This window comes from Osmia bicornis, chromosome 12 (assembly GCF_907164935.1).
Source record: "Osmia bicornis bicornis chromosome 12, iOsmBic2.1, whole genome shotgun sequence".
NCBI classification, from domain to species: domain Eukaryota; kingdom Metazoa; phylum Arthropoda; class Insecta; order Hymenoptera; family Megachilidae; genus Osmia; species Osmia bicornis.
This window is the reverse complement of record NC_060227.1, coordinates 8,951,010-8,965,246: the sequence shown is the minus strand read 5'-3', so window position 1 is coordinate 8,965,246 and position 14,237 is coordinate 8,951,010. Positions and strand designations below refer to the sequence as shown.

Sequence of the window (14,237 nt, the reverse complement as noted above, 5' to 3'; positions counted from 1 at the left end):
TCGACATTGTTTATTGTTCGGTGCGAGCTCTCACATAGACGACACGATTAATTTTTGTTACACCGTCCAACCATAAATTTTTTCGCTGGTTCGTTGCCTTTTTTTTCACCTGGAATTCAGGGATTTTATTTCTCGCAGAAATTTATTCTTTCTGGAAAAGAGGCATGCTTAATTAATTACACAACGAATTACAGTAAATTGAATTACTGTTACTATCTAAACAGTTTAAAGTAGATTATCGTCCTTGAAAAAGAAATAGAAGATTTCAATTTCTGATAAATAAGAAAATCAATCTTATTGTGGATTATCAAATTCTCCGAGCAGCGATTTGCGTGCGCGTCGTCAGATATAACAGAATCGTCGTCTTGATAAGGAATTCCGTCATTCAGAATTCCCCGTTCCTAGCTGCGTCTGCTCGAACCCCAGGAAGTCGAAGCAGGAAACAATTTCATCGACGCCGTTCCCGTTAATCAGCACTTTGGCTGAGCAAACGCTGATGAAAAATCCTCATAGCGACGGTTGCAGTAGCAGCCTTCTTCCCTTCCTTGTAGCCTTGTTCCCAGCTTGCTCCTGTCGGTCGAACAATATCCTTTCTTCGCGACGACGTAGAAAATCGAAAAGTCGGCTCCGAGACGAGCGAAAGAAAAGACCGAACGAGAGGTAAAAAGGAGACGTTCCTATTCAGCCGTAGCTTAACAATCTATCCTTTCAGAACGACAGCACATCCTCCTTTCACCCTCTTCTTCTTCTATCTCAGTCGTCTTCGAGTCCTTCGAAACCCGCTGTCGTTTCTTACCATCCCACCACCTATCTCCCCAAACTCACCACCCCAACCCTCTTTTCTTCTTTCTATTTCCTGCTCTCTATCTGCTTCTTCTTCTTCTCCTTTTATATCCTTTTTACCGACTCCTGAGACCAGTACCGATCAATCGGGGAAGGGTTAAGCGTGCAGGGAATAAGGATCTTTGCGAACAGGCTACCCACGTTTCTCCCTAACAGACTAATTTCCGCGGAATCAGGCTGCCAGAAAAAGGATAATGGGCTGCAAGGTTTGCATCTTTAGATAAAATTGAGAAATTCATAATCGATTAAAAATCCTTCCAATTTCTTTCATTTTTCTGTTTACCCTTTCAATTAGCATCATCATTAGTCAATACCATTATCCCATCGAAGCACTGAAATTACCAATTCAAAAAAATGATTCAAGCGATCGGATCGAAATGATTTAATTGCGAATGGAAAAAGGGAAGAGGCACGATTCAATAAACTGTTACTGCTGTATCGATACGTTTCGAAAGTAGATTACACACAGCGAAGACAAACAGTGCGAAGATTGTTTATTGAATTGAAACGAAGTGAAAATTAACGAACCCGTCTCTGTATTCCGTTCTGGAAACACAGCGTGTCGCGTTGCCTGTACAAAAGCATTCCTGAGATCGCGTTGTTTATGCATTTTGCATCGATAACGAAATAAAAAGGCCCCGCTCGAGGACAAAGAGCACCGAAGGGTTTCTTTGAACCATCCATGCCACTCCTGCTTTCAGTTTGTAATAAATCTTTTTATATCGTTCCGTTCGTTAATAGCACCGAGCAAGGAACAGTCGGGTTTGCTTTTTTTTTTCTTCTTTTTCGTTCGCGTTATTGTTATCGATGCGAATAGTTTTCAGTGGAGCCATGGATGCAGTGGAAAGAACGGAAGCTTGCCAGGGAAAGAGTGGCCGTAGTAAGTTTTTGAGAGTTTTGCTGACTTGTCCTGGGTAAATACCGTGGAATCGGTGCCATCTTTCGTGAAAAAGGAAGTAGGAAACTGAAGATTTCAACAGCTTCGTGCTCATTTTCTGGAAATTTAATTACTTCAACTCCCATTACATTAATTCTCTCTTTTCTGATTACACTGGCCAACAAATTTAAACCTTTTCTTTGTTTTCCAATAGCCACTGGGTGATCGTTGTAGAGATTCTCGTCCTGAATACGAATCCAAAAACCAAATTGCTCTATCACCCTTAGTTTTCGAAAAATACGAGTTTTTGTAAACACATGTGTTTTGGGGGGAACATTCACATTGGTCTTAAAGATAGATGAGAATCACGTAATATAATAACTATATATGTATATCAATATATTCGGGAAACTCTTCTCTATCTTTTAAGACCATTGTGAATGCTCTAGCGTTTTTAGTTTCCGCGTAATAGTTTATTTTCCCCCCAAAACACATGTTTTTACAAAAACTCGTGTTTTTCGAAAACTGAGGGTGATGAAGCAATTCGGTTTTCGAATTCGTGTTCAGGACGAGAAACTCTACAACGATCACCCAGTAGCTATTGGAAAACAAAATTTATGTTGGACAGTGTTATTAAACTTTAGTAGGAATGTTTAATTTTACCTATGGAGGGTTAATATAATTAGCTAATTCTAAAAGTGTGTAAGAATCCCAAAATTGCGGGTAGTCGATACCTGATACTCGATACTCGGACTCAAACCGAACCAAACCGAACCGAACAGTGCCAAATCCGACCCGAGTATCGGTTAACCTAAATCTTTAGGTTCTCACATACCTCTACTAAGTTTGAACTCTATTATTTTTTAATATTTTAAATAACCATTGCTATAATTTTTCAACAATCCTTTACGTGGGTTGTCAAATTGTTGAACTTGTCGCCAATTCGAATCTGAGCTAAAAAAGAACATGAACGGAATCGATAAATTCTGACGAAAAATAAAGAAGTAGAGGAATAGTGGTCGATGCAAGAAAACGACGACGACCATTCCTCAGCTGAAAATCCGTCGCGATAATTCAGCCGCTCGGGGAATTAGCCTTAAGAAGTTTCCCGCATTTCGTGACACGCTCAGATAAGTTGGTGTTTTTGGAACAGACCGAAGAAAAATGCGCTAGAGAAATCCATTTCGTCTTGAAACTATCAATAACAAGGACCAAACGCCTTGACAGGTTGAGAAAACACATCTTCCATTAATTTTACTTTTAAAAATATTATTTGATGGTGTAGAACTTCCTAATTATCCTAGAAATTTCATTGCAACTAGTAACCATTTAATACATATCACTGCTTGATGATGATAGCGGCATAACTCAAAAAATTTCAAATTTATTTTTATTACATGCAACGTCTATTGGCATATTTATAATTCCATCAATTCTTTTTATAGCAATAAAATAATGAATAAAGCCTGTATCGAGTATTTTCAAGATTATAAAAACCATTTATCCTAGTGGTTACATTTTTTAAAAATGAGTCGCTATTATTGCCAAGCACCAATATGTAATCTTTGGAGAAGAAGATCAAATTTCTGTTTCTATCTCGCTATTCTCCACTTTCAACCACTGAAACTCAAACCCGTCAAAACCTTGCCAACCACCAAACAATTACTCAAACTCACAGGCATCCCGGATCATCAGTTACAAATTATTCAAAAATACAGTTAATCAACCACAGAACCCTATTTCTAATTCCGCGAAACGTGACAGGAGAAAGAGAGGATTAAATAACAGCAAGTTACAACGAAACAGATAAAGAGGGCAAGTAAAGGTAGAAAGGAGGAAACTGGAGGAGCTCGTTAAACTGATCGAAGCGACACTCCGTTCCACTCTTCAACCCTTGTCGTCTGTCACGATACACGGAGTCGTCGGTCGCTAAATTGGAAAGAGGTGCATACCGAAAAACTCTCGTTTGCTCGACGAGGGCACTCATGGCAGCTGATAAAGATAGGCTATTCAATTAGCGTCACAGAAAATTACCCTGATCAATAAAATTGCTACAAACACAGCGTTACATGGAATTCTAACTAAATTACTATGTATCTCATCCCAATGGCGCAACCATAATTGTTCGATAGGGGGATCTATTGGAAATGGGTAATTGAAACAATAAAGCAGTTTATTTCTGAACTTTAACTTTATTCTGACGACTCGGAAAAACACGCCTGTACTCTTCGAATAGCTAGAATGAGACTAACTTGAACACCCAAAACAAATTTGGGGTCCGCTTTTATCTCTTGACCTCGAGTGACAAAACTCAGACACATCTGGCTGTCCTTCTATTACCTTTGTTTAAACTATGTCTCTACAAACGTTGGGCATTTTTGCTTTTACTTAATATATATTACTATCTTAACCTTAGTAATAATTCAATAGGATCAAACCAATAATTTTCATACCTCGTTAGTAACGTGATAATGCAGTAAACTCTTGCTATATTGCCGGCTGTAGAAAAAATCTTGGAGTTGGCAATATAGAAAGAATATGACGTTCAAAATCCTAATATGAGTATGAAAATCCGTGTAAAGGGGAACTTGATCAATTGGCAATATAAGGAGTGCCAATATAGCGTCATTATATTAAATTTTCAAAAATATTTCGGTGTTATAGGAACAGAAAAAAGCATCTTTCGTCTTGGGACCGTCTTGCTAGACTCGTTAGTGGAGTTGACGACAGACGGATTCCTGCCCCAGACGCCTATAACCTCCCTTTTTGAATCTCATATATACCCGAATCGCATGCCGGAGGACCGCCAGCGAGAACAGACCAAATCCCGCCGCCACCTGGCGGTCGCCGTCCCGAACTAAGGGCGTCCGGGGAGACTCACCGCTTTCCCTTTTCACTAAACGCCTACAGTATTTAAAAAAAAAGCATTTAAAATATTAATAAGAGGGTCAAGTGAAGAAGAAGTAGAATTTTTGATAGAAAAGTTAGGAAACTCGCTCAATTGGCAATATAGCTAAAGTATACTTAATTTTTAAAAACATCTCGGTATTCATTTAAAAAAACTTTTTAATTCTTTTAATAAGAGGATCAACTGCAGAAACAGTAGAATTCTTTTTAGAAAAATTAGGACACCTTTGGTCATAGAATCATTTAAATCACAGAATGATTAACATTATTAGAAATCATGAGAAATGAAGTGACTGGATTTTCGCAAACGGTGATAAATCGAGGGTCACGGATATAAGTTTGCCAGCAGCATTGATGCGCACCAGGCATAAGGTCGCCAATCTCCGTTTCCTTTCGTTTTCAATTTCCAGCGTTCTACTCGCATAATGAGGTCTCTTTGTGTCACGGCTCGATCCATGCAACGAGGAAAAGAGGAATCTTCGATTCGAGCGATTACCATAGCGGCCGAAAGGACACCGGGGAAACGAACGAGACCCGCCTTAACGAGAAGTCGACCTCCATATAAATATTCCTTTAAGGGGGACGAGAACCTTCCTGACCGCGGAAAAATCGCACCTAACTGAGGATGGATCTCTGTTCGAATTGCTGCTCCTTTTCGTGGTGAAACGCTTCCGGTGAACGGTACTAATTGAAGACCATGAAACTACCCAGCTTGAACAGGCTTGGCTTTGATAATGGGACTAAAAGTGGATGGGGGAGGCTATCGGTGCATTGTCAGGTGTGACTTTCATGATTTTATAATATGATACAGTTGAAAGTATAATTTCTCTGTTTCAATTGTTTATAAATATAACACATAGTGCAGTGTAAAAGAGGAAAGATACTAGAAAAGCGACAACTGCCTACAAGAGAAACGAATTAGACTTCCAACAGTTTCTGCTGTTCAGCAAAATAACTTTGCTAGCTTGTCAGATATAGTAAACTCTTTTAAAGTTGAATAGTCAGACTGTCTTGTAACAAATAGAAGCAAGGATTCTGCATTTCAGCTTTATAGTTTATCCCAAAGTACTTAAACTTCCTATTTATATAATAATTTTGTGAATCTAACATTTGTTTCCTCTTTTTTCCCATACAGTTAAAATTAAAAGTAATACAACGATTCTCTTAGATTTACTTATCAAAATGATTATATATTAAATTTTTTAAAATTATTATTTGATTTATTATAATGTATATCTGAAAACAAGTTAATTTTTCTCCGTAACCTTGTTTACATCAAATATACTAAAGACAATAGAAAAGAAAAAAAAAGAAAATTCGAAGAAAGTTGAAAGAGCCACGGGCGTATAATGCAGCACGGTTACACCATACGAATCGATCGAGGACTTCCGATTGGTGAGAAATCTCGGTCGAGCGTCGACAGCAACCCCTGCAAGTTGAATAGCCGAGCCGGAGGGGTAAGACAAGGACGGCCAAGAGTTATACATTATGATTCGCCGTTCGCGAGCCGCCTTTTCACCCTCCACCGCCAACCTAATAACATCACTTGTTGCACGAGCCGAGCCCCCGTGACCCCACCTGAACCCTCTGACGCCACGTTTTACCCCCGACCTCGCGAGAAACTATTGCGCCCCCAGACAGGGAAAGTCCCGTCTCAAGGATACCAGCCGTCTTATGAATTTCATTTATCTCGTCTGGAGATTCTGGCGAGCGAACCACGATCGTTTTGCCCCGCTCAAGGATGATATACTCATTTAAGGGATGAACCGTGTAATCGTTTCCATGATTTAATCCCTTTAACCAGAGAGTGTTTATTTGAGAGACTGCATACATTTGGAACTACAAGAACTAATGTGGATTTTAATATGTTTTTTAAATGAAATTTAAACTATCATTATTATTAATTATCATCATTATTGTTATTCAATTTTTTAAAAATTTTTATTATATTTTATTTAACGTCTAGCAAAATGTCGATTACCGATGGCTAGAGGTGTGCGAGAACCTGATCCGATCCGAACAATTTCGACTCGACCCGAAGAATTCTGGCCTCGTCCAAACAGAACAATTCCGAATTCAACCTGATCCAGTCCGAACAATTTCGATCCGATCCGATCCAAACAATTTTGACCCTACTCAACCGATATATTCAGGTTTTCGCACCCCTCTTCTGACGTTCGTCATGGCAATTAAGGCGTTAATTAAGAAATCTATACAAGAAATTAAGAAAACTTTTTACCTCATGGGATTAATAATCAATTACACTGATTGCACTACAGAAGTTAACAGATATTTCAAAGTGGAAAACATGTTTGCCACCGAATGACGCCTCGTCATCAGTCACATACAAAGAGCAGAAAAAGGCCAGCAGCATTCATCCCCTGGATGGACGCGCGTTGATTTATTGCTGGTCGGGTTTCTGACTGGTCCTTCAGGCTCGTTAACGATTCCACGTTGGAATTTCAGCAACGTACCCTTCCGTTGCTCCTCGTATATCACTAGAGTCCGCTTGCTTGCCGAAATATCAGCAAGCTAACACGCTCGGTCGTTAACGGAAGAACGCTCTCAGACACGTCGCTCCGATCGCTTTGATGAAAGATTTATGAGATTTACAAGTCCGGTCGAGACTCGCAATCAAACTCGAAGAGCCTTCGCAAAAATAGCTGATACCCGCGTTATCCGTCCTATGCAACTCTGTTCCGACCATGAACCAACAAATCAAAAGATTCAAAAACGTATGCTCCTCGAAATAGTATTTGCAAACTCTTTATTCTTTTTTTTTTATTTGAAAAATGGTTAGTGATGGTCTAGCAGGGAATTTTATACTGTAATGGAACTTCAAAAAAAATTCAAATTACGATTCATTTGATAAGATCCCGCACACACTCTTATGGAAATTGAATTTCGGTCGAATTGTCTGAATCTTTCAGAAAAGTTAGTTCTTACCATGCTGATCAAAAGTCATAATGGACACGGAGATACGTATGGTTAAAAGTTGAAAAATGGCTTTTTGAGACTAGATTGCTGTATAAGTTACACAACACCAATAAAGTGTGCATACCCATAGTTCTGTCAAGTGCTGTTTTATAAACTGAGGAAGCACAGAAAATAATGAAATGTTATGAAAATAATATTAAATACCTGTCAATTACATTGTTATTAAAAGCGTATTAAATATTCAAAACATGGATCTTGACGAAGTTATTGTTGACCCAGAAGCTTAATAACCTACCACGCTTACACACGCACACACGCATGCACGCGCGCGCGCGTGTTGCGTAACCTATACAGCAATCTAATATCAAAAAGCCATTTTTTCGACTTTTAACCATACGTATCTCAAAAACTGGTCATTTTTGGACTTCGTGTCCATTATGACTTTTGATCAGCATGGTAAGAACTAACTTTTCTGAAAGATTCAGACAATTCGACCGAAATTCAATTTCCATAAGGGTGTCTGCGGGGTCCTTTACCAAAGTTTCAATGCCGCCAAAATAAAAATGATCTGTACCTTTGAAACTAAAGCTGGTGATAGTAATAAAATCTTTGAAGTGTACTCTATTCTACGTAATAGCCCATTCAGATTAATCGCGAATTCGTTCAAATAATTTCGTCGAGCATCAAACGATGAGACTTGAACGAAACACAGGAGGGAAAAAGCATTTTTCCCGCGGATCGATCGAAAATCAATGCCCGTCACGATAAATCGTCGACGTTTTTCAGCAAACATCCAGCCGTAAATTGAAAATTCGTAGGCTCTTTAACGAACGAGCGTTGTTGTCGATTACGAGATACCAGGAAACGAATGTCTGACCGAGTGGGAATAATCGAGTGCTCTACCGTTCTCGTCTCTTGTCGCCGAATCGGCCGAATCGCGGCCAGTAATGGCTGCATTGGCACGCAAAATTAAAAGTGCCGTGCCAATTGAACTATGCAACGTACACGTGCTGGATATTTCAACCGCCGGTGGAAACCGGTTCTCGTTTGTCGAGCTATCGACTAGCTCGATGTATCGACGAGTCGCATCTGGGATAGGAGAGGGTTTCGAATCGACCTTTTGTCGAGGGTGCAATCCGAATGTAACTTCGTATGTTACGCGAAAGTGCTTGAAGAATATCGAATCGAATTTTGTGCACTCGATGACACTCGATACAGGTCTGGTTTCGATTTCTGTCTACGCGATCAAGACGATCCATCAATATAAACTATAAAAAGACTTTTCTTTTTTATAAAACGTGTTATAATATTTTAAATTACTAACTTACCAGATTGTTAGACTATTAGACTACTAAACTGTTAGACTACTAGACTGCTAGACTACTCGATTATTAAATTATCAAATTGCCAAATTCTCAAATTATTAAAACACTCATCGAAGATGTACAAATTTCTATATTTCCAAAAATGTAATGCTTACAAATTTAATTATAATTCATTCATTGCTTAAAGAATTCTAAATTATCATATTTATATTTGTAAATTTATTGTAAGTCATAATACATCTGTTTTCCATGCATCGATGTTACCAGAAGAAGGTAAACGTCGTCGTATCGCGTTGTCAAGAACAGTTATTATTCTTCCGTCGACTTTCGAAGTAAAACCATGATTTCATGGGTAGGTGTAACGAAGCGGTAGAGCGCGAGCGGTTAGTTTACTTGCTGCTGCATAACGACGTCTTAAGTTGCGTTATTGGATTTCATAATAGCCCCGGTAGCAGCGTTACAGGTTGTTTACGGGATGTTACGCGACGTGGACTACTGCCGGGAGCTTACTGTGTTTGCATTTAGACAAGTTTCGTTGCTGAGCTTCGTGGTCGTTTCTACTTGCTCCTTTCTTTCGAATTAATCACGTTAAGATGCGGGAAGAACTGTATCGTTAAATTTTCATCAATCCATCCTTATATTTTATTTCTATTTGAAACATTTAGGCTTAGGTTTTCACTCCGAGACTTAAGTTACTGAAAATTTCTAAGTTTAAAATTAGCTAAACAGGAACTTAAAAATTATTTTTGATGTCAACTTACTATTCGCACTATGTCTGTTTCTTTATAGATACCAAGCACCTTTGTACTATCGTTCTTTATTGATACCAAGGATCCTTCCGGGAAGTCGGCGACGTACAGTACTTAGACTGTGAATTCTAAGATCTAAGACACCCAACATTTCTAAGTCACAAATTAACAAAATAGGGACTTAGAAATTGTTTCCTCTGTCACTCTTCAAACTAATATTTCTCTATAAGTATCTACCAAGGATCCGTCCGGAGAATCGGCGACGCACGGCACCTACTTAGAACTACCAACTCTGGTTTCCTCAAACTCTCAAAACAGGACCTAAAATATTCTTTTCTTAACAAATTTACTCCTTGCACTATGGTTTTCCCATAAATACCAAGGATCGAAAAGATGAAGGTATGTACCAAGTTCCGAAGAACAGTCGAAATGACCGATTCCATCTATCGTTCACGAACGCGCAAGAAGGTTCCTCATTATTTCAGATTATTCTGGCACGGGTCTATCGGTGTTGAAACTTCTTTGGTATTCAACAGGTGAGCCAAGATGTACGGATAAGCGATTTAGACGTATCCTTCGGCGGACAAAAGGCGGAGTCGAGTTTCTGTGAGCTGAACGATCGATCGTCGCAAAGCTGGTCTACGGACTTGTTCGAGTGCCAACGAATTCAATATCATAATTTTCTGGCAAAGTAGATTTTCCACCTATTAAACCGACCCCCCCCTCATCACCATTTGATATTCTCTGCAATAATGGTTTCGGGTGAACTTTACTTTACCGGACCCAAAATTTTGGACTTTTTTTTTTGAATCTATAGCTTTTGATGCGGAGAATCCAAAAATGCAAGTCTCAACTTTAGGAATCCAATAGTTCAAAAGTTATAAGCATGTAAAGTTTGATATTTTTAGCGCATTTGCTACGTTACTGTGACGCCATATTGACTTCTTGTCCAATGAACGGTGTCGCTAGCTGCAGGCAGATTCATGTGGGTGCCGACTACTTTGGCGAGTATAGTCAAACCGTAAATTTGATGCTGTCTAAGTTAGTTAGGTTTATATTTATTTTACAAACAGACTGTACTGCCCATGTGAGAACCAATCAGGTTATACAGTGTGATTCTCTCGGAGCGCAACACAATAGCCGCCCCGCACAATGGAACCCTGCTGTGTTTGCGGGCAAAAAGACCCAGGAGGTCAAGTCGCCAGACCCAAGTCTTGGGTCCTCGACTTGACCTCCTGGGTCTTTTTACCCGCAAACACAGCAGGGTTCCATTGTGCGGGACGGCTATTGTGTTGCGCTGCGAGAGAATCACCCTGTACATATAAGGCAATATGGCGTCACAGTAACGTAGCAAATCCGCTAAAAATGTCAAACTTTACACGCTTATAACTTTTTAACCACTGAATTCCTAAAGTTGAGACTTGCATTTTCAGATTCTACACAAGAAAACCTATAAATCAAAAAAAAAAGTCCAAAATTTTGGGTCCGGTAAAGTAAAGTTTACCCATGGTTTCCATTACCAGACACGAGATCCTTAAAGGATCTGTGCTGATCCGAGACATGTAATTTCATGCTTCTTTCTTTTCAAAAGAACCTGAAGAATTCTTTATTTATAAATTCTGCCCTTAATCAAAGTATCATATCAACGATCTTTCAAAATACAATCCATCAGTGTCGTAGTCGTAATTGCAATATAGGGGGATCAAACAAATCTTTATTTATATTTTATGGACATCAGAGTATGTAATATTTTTTTTTGTTCTAAGATTTTCGAAAATATTCTCATATTTATTAATAAAAAAGAAAGTTTTTAATCTTTCAACACACAATCTACACCCTTCATACTACCTCTAATTATACCAAAGGAGTACACTTTGAACCTTTACTATAAAAGTCTCTATCAAAAACTCCATCAAAGGCCGTACCATAATATTCTTTGTATCTCGTAAACATCGTGACCATTAAAACACACATACACACTTCGTCAGCGAATCTTGTTCGCAGACGTTTCGGAAAATATTCCATAAAAAAGGGGAACACGGTGGTTACATGAAAACGATGGGGTGAAGGGTGGAGAAGAGATAGAGAATAGAATTATTAAAGGTCTCGACGTCGACGACGAGCATTACGCAAAACGGTCGTCGTCGGGATCAAGCGTTTCGTATCGCATGAATGCATTATTCGTTGAAGAAACGGAGATGCACGATGAGTAACTATAGACACGTTGCAACGAATGTTGATATATATATATTTTTTTTCGTTCGATCATGCGACGGGAGAAAAAGGTTTTTTCAAGCTTCTCCCAGTCTGTCACTTTGCCCCCGACCGTTTGATGCTTTTGCCTCGTATTTCATGCTCGACTCGACTGCTCTTAAAGCTTTTTGCTCGGATACGCGGCGAAAGAAGTCACCGGGTGCTTGTGGTCTGGTAACGCCGCAGAAATCATGATTTTTACGCTGCTCAACAGTGCACGTTCATCTTTATTCTTCCCTCCCTCTCGCAGAACTCGTAAATCGCGAATCGCCCTGCGTGTTCGTTACGCTATCCCTTTGATGAACGGATGAAAAAACGTGCAGAGAAGATGCGAATTCCCTGAATTCGATTCATCGTAAGAAATGGGACCCTTTCAGTCTGTGAGTGTCTTTGTTTCTCTAAAGGTTGTTCGAGGCATTAGACGGGCAATAAGCGGGTAACTTCGTTTCTGACGACTATAGTGATTCTCTTCGATAGTCCTAATTTTTATTTTTAGAATTTTCGCCAATGAACTGGCACATGAAGAATAAGAACAGATTTGCACAGCGAGGTCTGGTCGAACGGTGGCTGATCGCAGTGCTTCATTTATTTATATACTGCTAATTAAGTATTTTTTCCATAAATAAAACCACCCTTATCAATGACTAATTCAGGAAATTCTTCTGAAGAGTTTCCTATGGAATAAAAGCAAAGGATTCGATTACCGTGTGGGATTGAAACGTATATTAGCTTGAACCTGGGTACCCGTATAAACCGGTCGATAAGCGATAAGATTGATGGTCCTGCGGCTAAGATATTCATTTATTTCTGAACGAGTGACGCGCAATTTTTCAGGACGCTCCTCAACCAACGTAATACAATTTATCTTAATATTTCATGCTGTCCAGGGGAAGGTGGGAATGTGTACGTATAGAATGCGACGAATGTGACGGTGGAAATGGAAAAGAAAAAAAAATTCATTCTCGAACGTATACGAGGGCGTATCTGTACGTTTCTGGAATTTCAATTAAAATATTCTATTTTTTTTTTTAAAGTATATGTATCTCAAATCGTGGTAAATTTTTTGCAAATAGCTGCAATGTTAATAGAATATTATTCTGGTGAAAAAAAATTGTTAATCCAATTAAAATATTTTTTTTCAATATTAACAATTTCCCTATCAGCCAATTAATAATCTTTTGATTACTATAAATTGACCTATACCTCAATTGAAATAATAAAAATGAAGTGTACTTCAATTATAAGGAAATTGTAAGTAAAAGTTAAACCTTTTAATCTTTAGTTAAGTTATAAGCTGATGGTATTTATCTATTTTATTTGTAGGTATTACGGTTAAGAACTACCCTTGTAGATTCTAAATACCAACGAAACATAAGAAAATACGATTTTACCTCCGAATACTTCTTATTAGCCTTCATCGTTCCATTAGAAAATAGCAAGTAAAACCGCACCCCTTCGTTTCACAATTTTTCCATTTCCAGACAGATAGGATATACGATTGAAGCTCAGGGTAACACAAATTCCGATATAAATTCTGGAAGATCACACACAGTACACTGGCCTGCTCCCGAAGGAACAACGACCGAGTTATAGTCGCGTAGGGGTTAACAGAGGGGCGGTGAATAGGGGATGAAACGCGAGGGTAGCCAGCACTGAAAGCACATTACGTTGGACAGTCAGGAAAGTAGTCAGTGGTGATATTTCGTAGGGATGCCGGAGGCCGGAAGCGCGACGGTGGTCATTTTTCACGACGCGGACATCCGTTTCCGGTTCACAATCACCACGAAATACAAATAAAAATGACGACGATATGTAGAGAAATATGTAGTTGACGATAACCCTTTTTTCCCTATAGAATACATGTGTTTTAATCCTTTTACAAAATTATCTTTTTCAGGGGGTAGAAATATTTTAGAAAATCAGATCGTGATAATTGTAGTCTAAACACCATATAGATGTTTTATCCCTATCGGTTTGCTAATTCTGTACTATTATTGAAATTTAGTTTCGTGGTGGTCCGCGGTTTTCGCTATAATCATTTTCACGCGGGAGTTCGATTATCGGGAATTTTCCACGAGGGATGTATCCTATTGCTTTCTAACAGTCGTTGCGCGGTAGCGAAAGGGTACCCACACGAAATCACGCTAATTGATTAATGGTCAACAGATGTAGGGGTAGTATGTTAATTCGGTGTGATTTTCTGTGCCTGTTAACGCCCCCTGTAAAGTCAGTTAACGCTAATAAGCGTTACCTACGTTCGCTTGAATTTATTAAATAAAAGGGGTTACTGGGAACCATGCATTATCATTAATGCAGGAACAGGTGTCATAATAAATTCTAACAAGT

At 38.9% G+C, this 14,237-nt stretch overlaps 1 protein-coding gene across 1 annotated transcript in view; it reads left to right on the top strand.

The window, feature by feature from the left end:
* Window positions 1-14,237, top strand: part of LOC114880695 (Down syndrome cell adhesion molecule-like protein Dscam2) — a 197,031-nt gene that overhangs the window by 24,549 nt on the left and 158,245 nt on the right. The gene's annotated exons all lie outside the window — the stretch shown is intronic.